This window comes from Triplophysa rosa, linkage group LG10, assembly GCF_024868665.1.
Source record: "Triplophysa rosa linkage group LG10, Trosa_1v2, whole genome shotgun sequence".
Taxonomy (NCBI): Eukaryota; Metazoa; Chordata; class Actinopteri; order Cypriniformes; family Nemacheilidae; genus Triplophysa; species Triplophysa rosa.
In genome coordinates, this window is record NC_079899.1 from 20,328,791 (window position 1) to 20,339,324 (window position 10,534).

The following is a 10,534-nucleotide window of genomic DNA, read 5'->3' on the forward strand; positions in this document are numbered from 1 at the left end:
CAAGAACCGAAACAGCCTTACATCCACATTCACACAAAGAGTTTTCACAGTGCATTAACCAGACTCATTGCAACTACACAGCGAGACACAATTCCACACCGCTTTAACTAAACCTCTACTTCTCTGTGTCTTTTGCCCTTGAAATGTCTTTCATATTTATCTTTTCATGATAAACCCTTGCCAAACAGACAAAATTAAAAACTTACACTGAACGAAGCTTGCTTTGTGCAAGTTCAAAAACATCTGCTTCTAAGTCAATGTGTGGAATCATCTATTATCAATCATCTCTCCTGGAGATGTTACCGCTTCTCTTTGTCCTTCAGGAGTCGTGAGATGGTGTCTATTGAGCGGCCCAGCTTCCCGTCAGAGGCGAGCTTATGCTCTGTGTTTGTTTTATTGTTTCTGGCTTTTATTACAAGCTGACAGCGCGGCGTTCGCAAGCATTCTGCTAAACAGTGCAGGTGTCAGTCCTTCGTTCCAGATCTAATCTTGATGTTGACAATTGCAAGACTTCATTACTGGGATTAATTTGTGATGGGTCGTCTCTATCTTGCATTTGTTTTCCCCATTCATATCCACTTTCACCATTTAAACGGTATTTTTGCAGTAGTTACTGCCCAAAAACGGTGGTTTAAAAGCACAACAAATAATCTAGAGCAACTTTAAATGAGTTTTAAATGAAGACCGAATGATTTGTTGTCATAAGAACGCTGCAAAAAGGGACATTAGTTTGTTTACTTCTCTCTCTATCTGCCTTTTTTTCCTTCCCGTCAACCACTGAACAGCAAGCAGGGATTATGAGATATCACAGCCAGTGCTGAATACATCTACCCTGCTTTGGAAAGGCAAAATAAATGAAGGAATAAATAAATAAAAGCATCTTAGCAGACATTGAATTCAAGCATGCCTTGATGCCTTCTTACGTCTATAATGCTTGTGGAAGCAGAATTTTGAAAGCCTTGATTGTTGTTTGCAGACTGAGAGACGCGCCGACTGTCATGACAACAGAAAAGCACTGAAACTTCGACACTTTCATTCCTATTCCTGCCTTGCAAACCCTTTATTGTATTTCCTTCAAGAAATGCAAATGCGGTGTAATTTCCACAACGTATTATCTAAACTAATACATTGCTCATTTTTATGTCTGAAAGTTAAGTAGACGCGCTGCTTTTACTTGAAATTACCGAAGCTATACAATGGTGGAGATGATCAATACGTGAATGAGTTCATGCTCAGAAGAAACCCAAGGGACACGGACTGCTCATCTCGCCCCTCTGCCCTAATGAAATGAGCTCTGACAAATATTCAAGTTGTTTTTCGCTTTCCCGTTTTTTTAGGAACAAATGACTTCTATGTGTATTCAGGCATGCACGTTCAATTATATCCCCACGCTCTATTAAAAATGTGATTTGCTCTTGTAATTGCGAAAAAAGATCGAAAACCACAAGCAGCATCTATAAAACACCCTACAAAGCAGATCTGATATAAAAGAGCTCAATTTAAAGCAAACTCCATGAAATCATTTGAAACCCCCTTAATGTTGTTTCGCATTTTGTTTGCTCTCAGATAAAGAAGAGGAGAAGAGCCTTTGGACAAAAAGCAAAGCTGTATAAGCAAGTACTATTTTACCTTGCCTACATACAGTAGTAGCATGCACAGACAAACACATGCCGGAAGAGATTCGGAGTAGGAGGATTAGGCAGATTAAATTCAGGGCCTTCAGGTCGGTCTTTTCTTAAAAATAAGATGAAATGTGAATATAATGTTGAATGTAGCTGCAATAATGCAAAACATATACCCTAAGGGTTCCTGCTGAAAAAATGAATGCTGAGTTCTGAGATCATGCAAGTATTTGCCACAATGGCCGTTGCTAGTGTATTTTCGATGTACCTTAAATCCAGATTTTAAAGCCAATGTCTTAAAATGCTAATCAGTCAATATTTGAATATGAAACAGTCTAATCCGTACCAGGCATGATTAATGTGTAATGCGGCCAAGGAAATGTTCCTTTCTAAACGGACGAAAAGGGTGAATTCGTTAAAAACTGGACCTGCTAATAATAAAGCTGTTTATTTGCATGTGCTGTCTGCCTTGTTCTGGCGCCTGATTTACTAAAAGAATTATGGAAATAAGGTAACAGCGCACATCCTCCCAAAAAACCTTTTGACGAACACAAATTGCACGCAGGTCACGATCTTGCGGGTCGGTTGTGAATCGTCTCGGTTACGATTGTAACCTTTGTTCCCTGATGGAGGGAACGGGACGTTGTGTTGAGAGACAGACTGGGGTTTGATCTTGAGAACCTATCATCCCCGAGAGGAATTTAAAACGACAATGAACTTGGCGAACGGCAAGCGCGCACGCCAGTCTCCGCCCCGTGCATACGGGTATTCAACGAGATGGAGGCATCTATTCATTCATGTTTTTGGGCTGAGGAACCTAAAGGGCTCAGCATAGTCCAGGCGAATTGCGCTTTCGTTCTGCGTTTTGGGGTAAAACGAAGTTCGAAAACGTTGAGAGACGGTATAGTGTTTTCGAACAATCCAACGCCCTAGTGATGTTTCGTTCGTGAACGAATCGTTCTTTTTGAACGAATCTTTAAAGTGAACGAATCGTTCTCGTTCACGAAATGCAATGACTCATATTTCTCGTTCACTTAAATCTCTCCCTCGAGCACAGAGCGTCTTGGCTTAAGACGGCCTGCATAACTGTCTTGTAGTGTATTCCAGCCATTGGTTTATGTCTAAAACAAGTAAAAGAATATACACAAGGCAAGTGTATCTTGATTTACAATGTTTCGATATTTGTACTAGAAAACAAGACAAGAAATTATTTTTTGCAGTGTACACTGTGTGTGTGGTTATGAGCCCAGTTATAGTTGTATCATTGGTTCATTACTTGATAAATAACTGCTGTCATAAAGATGTACACAAGCATTTCTTTATAATGAAATCGCATTTAGCTCATAAATTTCACCATGTCAAATGCACCAAATAGCGCTGAACTTTGTAAGACACAATCTACAATCAACATAATTGTTTAATCAGAAAAAACGAGACTGACCTAACGCTGGTGTGTGACTAGAGAATAAGACATCGATTTTTGCACAAAACGTTGCATGCAAAAGTAAAGCTAGGATCCACATTAGACAATTATTAAGAAATTATTTTAAATAAAATAATAATGTTGGCTGGTGTCTCGTGGAATTGTGGATCATTACAACATGTTCGCCCACAAAGTTTTCTTAACAGCTTGTCAAGAAAAGTAATTTCTAACCTCTCATTTCTCAAGGTGATTTGTGCGCAACAAGAACCGGCAACTCTCTTCCACAAGGATTTGCTGCTAACTATTTTTATCTCTCTCTCTTCATAAGTGACTAATCTATGAAGGGCTCCAGCTTCGTCTTTCCCCAGCATCATCCAAACTGCCTGCCTCCCCTCTGCTTTTCACCCTGAGAGAAATGTTTTATGGTCGAGAAATTGAGATTGGGCACATATCATAGCTCTTTTCTTCAGCACTAAAGGTTTGCTGATATCGCTGGCAAAGTCGACAATTCAACCGCTGTCATATCACTGAGCCGAACTGTATTTCCTGTAGGCACCACATTTGCTTTGAGTCGCAGGTTATTTGAAACTATTTTCATTGGGTGATTGGATGTTAACTCATGAAAAGAAATTTGTCATGTATAAAAATCATATCCAATTTTAAGTAGTCGACAAAAGCAAAAAAATGAGTAGAATGAAAACGGATTTGTATACTTTAAGGGTATATCACAACAGTAAATGCTGGATATTCGTTGGATTTTCGAGTGTGATATCTCTTTGCTTCTTTTATTTCAAAGTTTGTGCAAATCTTGACCTAACCTGACACTCATCAAACATACTGTTTGACACCAGGGCCAACAATATCTGTTACACGCCACTACAAAACGTTCAATCAAGTATCTTGACTGTTCTGCAGCCTGTTGCCTTTGCCGAATAAACTGTCACCGCACAGTTTTCATCAAATTCCAAGTCAGTAGAGTCAATAAACCGTCTTTTCCCTGTTGAGATGCAATTATTTCCAGCTTAGTTCAGTTTCAATTGAAGTTTCAGACATGTTCGGCTGGGGACTTCATTATACATATTAATTAGTTTTACCCAAAAGTTTTAGGGTGAAGTATTTACTTGAAGCAATTATGCTCTGAGCAAATTGACCTAGCGGGACGTGAGATCATCTTTATTGTGCAAATACACTCTCGATAACAATATTCCCTGGTTTTGGTCATCGCACTGATGTGCTGTCAGCTTACAGCCATCCTCAAAATGAATAATGGTGGAACAGATCTGAACATCACACAGCCCAGAAGAATCAATATCTGTCTGTCTGTCTGTCTGTCTTTTCAAGAGAACAAGACGCATAGCTGCCTGTGCTAAACCCCTCTAGAGCAGTAGTTCTCAAACTGGGGGCCCCGAGATGGATCCAGGGGGCCACAGATTTTGTGGCATTTTATGAAATATAGAAATTGATCATAGATTTTATGCAATCAAACATCAGAAACATCAGAAATAAGCCCACCAGACGAAAGTCGTGGCCTAATGGTTAGTGAGTCGGACTCGTGACCAGAAGGTTGCCGGTTCGATTCCCAGGGCCGGCGGGAAACGACTGAGGTGCCCTTGAGCAAGGCACCTTACCCCTACTTGCTCCCCGGGCGCTGCAGTGATAGCTGCCCACTGCTCCGGGTGTACGTGTGTTCACCACTTGCTGTGCGTGTGTTCACTACTCTCTGGATGGGTTAAATGCAGAGGTCACATTTCGGGTATGGGTCACCATATCTGACTAATAGGTCACTTTCACTTCACCTTCACTTCAAAAGAATTGATGTTTCAGCATTGTATAACCGAATATGTTTTTGTTTAAATAAAAATGTTAAATTTAAGATTATAAGTCTTTATTTGGGGGGCCGCAAAGCCATGCACTCTACACAAAGGGGGCCTTGCAACGAAAAAGTTTGAGAACCACTGCTCTAGAGAGTAACATGTTTTAATCTAAAGTTAGTCACCGTCGCAAAAGCTCTGATGACTCATGTTATTAGTGTGTCCATAAGGCACAGATTTACTTATTTATCTGGTAAGCACTCAAAACACCAAACCACGGCTACGGAGCTGCTAGTATATCTGTTGATTAAAGAGTACATAACTAGGGATTTTTAAGGTCCTACTTTGGTTTATGGAGTGTCCAACAACAAGTTTATGTACATAGAAGGTGTAAAAACACTATTATTTCGTAGCAATAGGTAGTTATTCTTACCTTACTTCATGACTGACTCTCAAATGATTCGTTCCGCGATTCATCTGTCTAATCCCCTCCTTTCCGCTAGCCTAGTCTGATGTGATTGGTCAGATGGTCTAGTCTGCTGTGATTGGTCTACCGCGAATGAGGCTCACGAGCTACAGTGTTTGGGGGAGAAGAGTGAAGTTTTCTAGCAAAACGTAGAAGGGTACTACATGTAGTGACACGAATCTGACTAGGGACAACTCGTTTGCGTGATTCAGAGTCGACTCCCCTTTTTCCAAGTCAATAACTGTTATTCATTCACCTTCGGATTTACAACTTGGCAAACTGCTTACTTTCAAACACGGCAACATACACTGCATGAAATGTAATTTTCATGATCTCATGTTATGTACTCTTTAAATCCGATTACATTGCTTCACATTGCATTCCAATTAAACTTTGAGCCAGGGGTTTGCCTGGAGCCCTGAGCCCCCAAACTCCCAAACACAATAGTTTTTAATTTACACAATTAACGTCTACAAAAAAGTTTCACAATGCAATAAGTTTCTTTGATGACCAGTGAGGGAGATATACTATACGGCTTGGAAAACAGTGGCTTTGTAAAGGGCAGATGAAATGTCAAAAAATAATAAATAATTTATTGGCGGCAATATGAGAACCAACCCAGCACAATATTGCATCCAGTTAAATAAGACAAAGTATATATAGAATTATGGCACGAAAATTATTGATGCCCCTGTAATGCCCGTGGGTGCTGTTAGACAAGTCATAAACAGTACGGTCTCAAATCAGTTTTGGTTATATAAAGTTTTAGGTCATGTGACTAAAAATATGATTGGAAAACATTTACTACTTTGGGTTGTCATTTTTGGTGGAAAGCTTGAACTTGCACATAATCATATTTTACCTACAGTACACAAACAGTTTAAATCATTCAAGTATAGATTTGCACATATTGTCACAGTTTGCCACTTTGAATGCAATGTACGTTCCAGCTGATCCAGTTGATGATGATCATAATGCTAAAATCACCTTTTTATTTAATAAACTGCACTGCTGTTGACAACAAAGATTATCCGAAATGTCACATTTCATATGTTATCTCTCAAGTCCAACAGCGAGAGCAAAGCTCTTCAATAGAAACCCTGATAGAAAAGAAGCAGTGAGATGTTCAAGAACATGTCAGAACAAGTGGGCGGGGCTAACGTGATTGATAACCAGTACATTTTGAAAAGGCCATAAATCAAAAAAGCAAAGATCAATACTTGATCGCAAATCATTGTTTGCAAAGGTAATTACAAAGTTTCTTAAGTCATTGCCATACCCTTGTCTTGTTTGATGGACCGTGGCTCTTGGCCAGTTATTGAACTGGATCTCATGGGCATGATCTCCTTGTTTGGTCTCCCAGTCTCAGACAGTATTATGACTCAGTCACTATAATGACTATTAGGATTTCTAGATGAGACTTTGGAGTTAATGCCCATGTCATATTGTGTTTGTGTACTGAGACAATTTAGTTAAGATTGATTGAATAATTTGTGCATTCATTTGGCTTGAAATGGCACAGAACAGATGAAAAACATGTGCAACAATTGCTTGTCACCAAACAGTTCTTGATCACCACTTGGTAGTAGAAATTTCTTTGTAAATGTCTTTGTTCTGTTGAACACAAAAGAAGATATTTGGAAAGCAAACTGTTCTGGGGCACTTTTGACTACCATTGTAATGTTTTCTACTATGGTAGTTAACGGTGGCCAAGAACTTTTTGGTTACAAGAATTCCTCCAAATATCTTTCTCTGTGTTCATCAGAACAAAGACATTTATAGAGATTTGGAACTTCTCGAGAGTGAGTAAATGAAGACAGAATTTTTATTTTTGGGTGAACTGTCCCTTTAAGGGTGATTCAAGATGACATACCAACAAAAGTGGTCTATAATATCTGATGAATGCTATCTATTAACATTAACAGAGCACTAGCAACTATCCAGACATGAGTTGTGACATGACAGCCAGCAGACAGAAAAATACACTACTAATTGTAATAATTTAAAATAATTTTCCTTCATTTTCATTTATTTTAAAGCTCTGCAAAAACAAATTTGTCTCTGGAAAAAATACTTACCGCAATATAATTAAATTGTTCTGATTTTATTTGCAGATTTTACGTTTGCAATCCAGATATTTTTGAACGGTCATCAGATAATCAACTGGTAAAACCTTGACCTCCCTGCCCTCAACACCGCCATCTAACCATTTCAGCCACATCATGAGGAAAGTAATCCACTCAGAGTGTGAACCAGAACAGGTCAAAGGCGTTTGAAACAGTAAGGATAAAATGATGTGAGTCACGGCCTGCACATTGTAGCAGTCACGCAGATGTACTCCCTCTTCCCAGGCTCATCAGCATGGCCTTCCAGTGGCTACCATGAAAGATAACCTACAGACACATGGGGCTGTAAAGTTTAGAGGGGCTTACGGGAACAGATGGTATCTTTTAATTAAAGTATTGGCGGAAATAAATAAACAAGTTGCGGCTCACCCAAATTCCTAGTATTTTTATCTTAAAGAATTTCATGGTCAAGGCATCCGACTGCATTAAAAAATGCATTGCATTTAAACATAAACGGTAAATACCAAAGTGCTAGACGGCTGCGAAATGGGGCAACGTAATGGATACTAATAGCGTGTATTGCGTATCAGAGATGCCCCTGTGATAATGCGAGTTCCTTCGACCAAAAGAGATCAGTGAGGAAATCCTGCTTCTGAAATCACCCTGAATACAGTGAGATGAACTCCAGGCTTTTTTCCTTTCACATAACACAACAACAGAGGTGTGATTGACGAAAGGCTTTCAGGCACTGAGAGGCTGGGGTGCGTAACCATGGCATCAGCTTCACCTGGAAGCTCCCAGCCACTGGACCAGCTTCAGTTTTGAACCACAAGATCAGGCGTAGTTACAGCCAGGTGTAGTCAAAGCTGACAGAAGTGTTGCAACACTTGCATCATATAGCCAACCATCACCTAGACATTCTAAAATCTAACACAGCATCACTCTTATGCACCACAAAGAGATGCCGTTTGTTGTTATGTTCCTATTCTTGTATGCATGAAGAGGAGGAAAACCGAATATCTTCAAATGTTTCTATTGCATCGATGACAATAAATAGATAACCAAGAAAACAATCCTAGTACATCTCAACCGTGTCTCAGACTGTGCTCAGATTTCTCAACATACCACCGAATGCATTCAGAAAGAGTAGCTCAAACATTTTTCATTTCATCCTTTAAGATGAAATAATCAAAGCTGTGCTATTCACATCAATTTTATCACTGTTTACTACCGCTATCTGCTGTGCGTCGACATTGTTATTTATGTCCATTTGATAGTTCAATATAAAACAAAACTGAGAACTCCATTAAGTGTCCTGAGGTATGAAATGGCGATTTCTAAGCAATTTTCTCGGGAATGTTTCACCTGCATAATTACACTTCCTGCCAAAAGTGGCACTAAAAACTAAATTATCTCAACTGTGATATTTATTTCAGATTTATAGCTCTACTGTATGCTGAATATCAACAATTGTCTCATTTGTCATTAAGAAGTCTTGGAAAAACGTCTGACACAAAGTTGATCCTTTAAAACTGTGAGCTCTATGAATTCTTCTGAGATATGAAAGATTATCTTAACGCACTCACAAATAGTGACAGCTTATTATAATGTGTTAAGTTTTGTCACAAATCTGCGTTTGCGCTTATTATGCGTACACCATTAACAGAGCGCTCTGATAAATGAGAAAGACTCGACTGAGGAAAAAGCTCATGACCCAATAAAGCTCACTAATGGAAATTTACTTTGACAGTAATTTCTGATCGGAACTGCCAGCACTTTCTCAGGACAGAGATTCTATCTTCAGAGAGCCAAGATGACATCATTCGTCTTCAGCTACCTCATGCATTTCACATTTAAAACCTGAGAGATCTGACAGTCATCCAAGTACTTTAGGCCTTGACACTGCGCAGAGGCAGATAAACTCTACTTTACCTTTTAAATACTTTCGTTGGTGCATTTTAATACATTTTATTCCACTGCAATTCACATTTCTCATTTGAAACTTTCAAGGAGCATTTTAGCCATGTGTTTGTGAGAGATAAATGGACAGAAAGTTGGAGGAGTGTGGGCACGAAGAAGAGGTGTTTGGTAGAGTTTCCAAAAGTCCAAAGTAAATGTACCACTTCTATTTCATTTAAAGGGATTTACATTTACATTTACATTTAGTCATTTAGCAGACGCTTTTATCCAAAGCAACTTACAGAGTGTTCAGGGAGCAATAAGCGATATGTCATACAGGAGCAATAATACAATAGGTGCTAATACAAAGTTACTAGTTTCAACAAAAGCCAGACCAATACTTGTTGAGAGAAAGAGAGAGGGTTAGTGTTTTTTTCTCTTTCTGTCAAGTATTCACAGAAGAGATAGGTTTTAAGTCGTTTTTTGAATGTTGTGATATTTCAGTCATCATTTGTCTGTGGGACAGAAAAGAAGATATTTTGAGAAATGTATCAGTGGTTTTGTGTCCATACAATGTAAGTCAATGGGGGCCAATACTGTTTGGTTACCAACAGTTTTCAAAATATCTTATTTTGTGTTATGTCATACGGGTTAAGAATGACATGAGGAGAATCTCTTTCATGTCTGAGTAAAAGGCCAAATGATCATGTCAAATGGAAAACAGTCAAACATTCTAGATTATTTAGTACTCTTGTCATTAGCAAAACAATGTGAATGATACACAAATGTATCCTCAAAAAGAATTACACTGTTAAATTAAACAGTATCTCTGAACTGCAGGCCTTCATATTGGTCTCAATGGAATGCAGACACATCACTCTTACAGAAGCAAAAAATAACTTATTACGGCTAGGAGGGGCCCTTCATTGATGATTCATCATCAAATAATGAGGTGCCCTTTTTCTGCCAGCTTAAAAATAAAGTACAAATAAAGTCAGGCTGGGGCCATGTGGCAAAGCATGCAAAGTATATAATGAATTTCTTATTTTCATTAACACTGCCAACCTTTTCAGCTACAGTCTGCATGATATTTATCACAGAAAGCCCAAAAGCATTCAAACTAGTTTGGTTTGTGACATGGCAAGCCAACTCTGAAGCTGAGAATATTGTTTTTGTGTACAAACCAAGGTCGACTTATAGTGCATCCTGCCACACTGCCAAACAAGGCCAGAAAACAAGATTCAAAC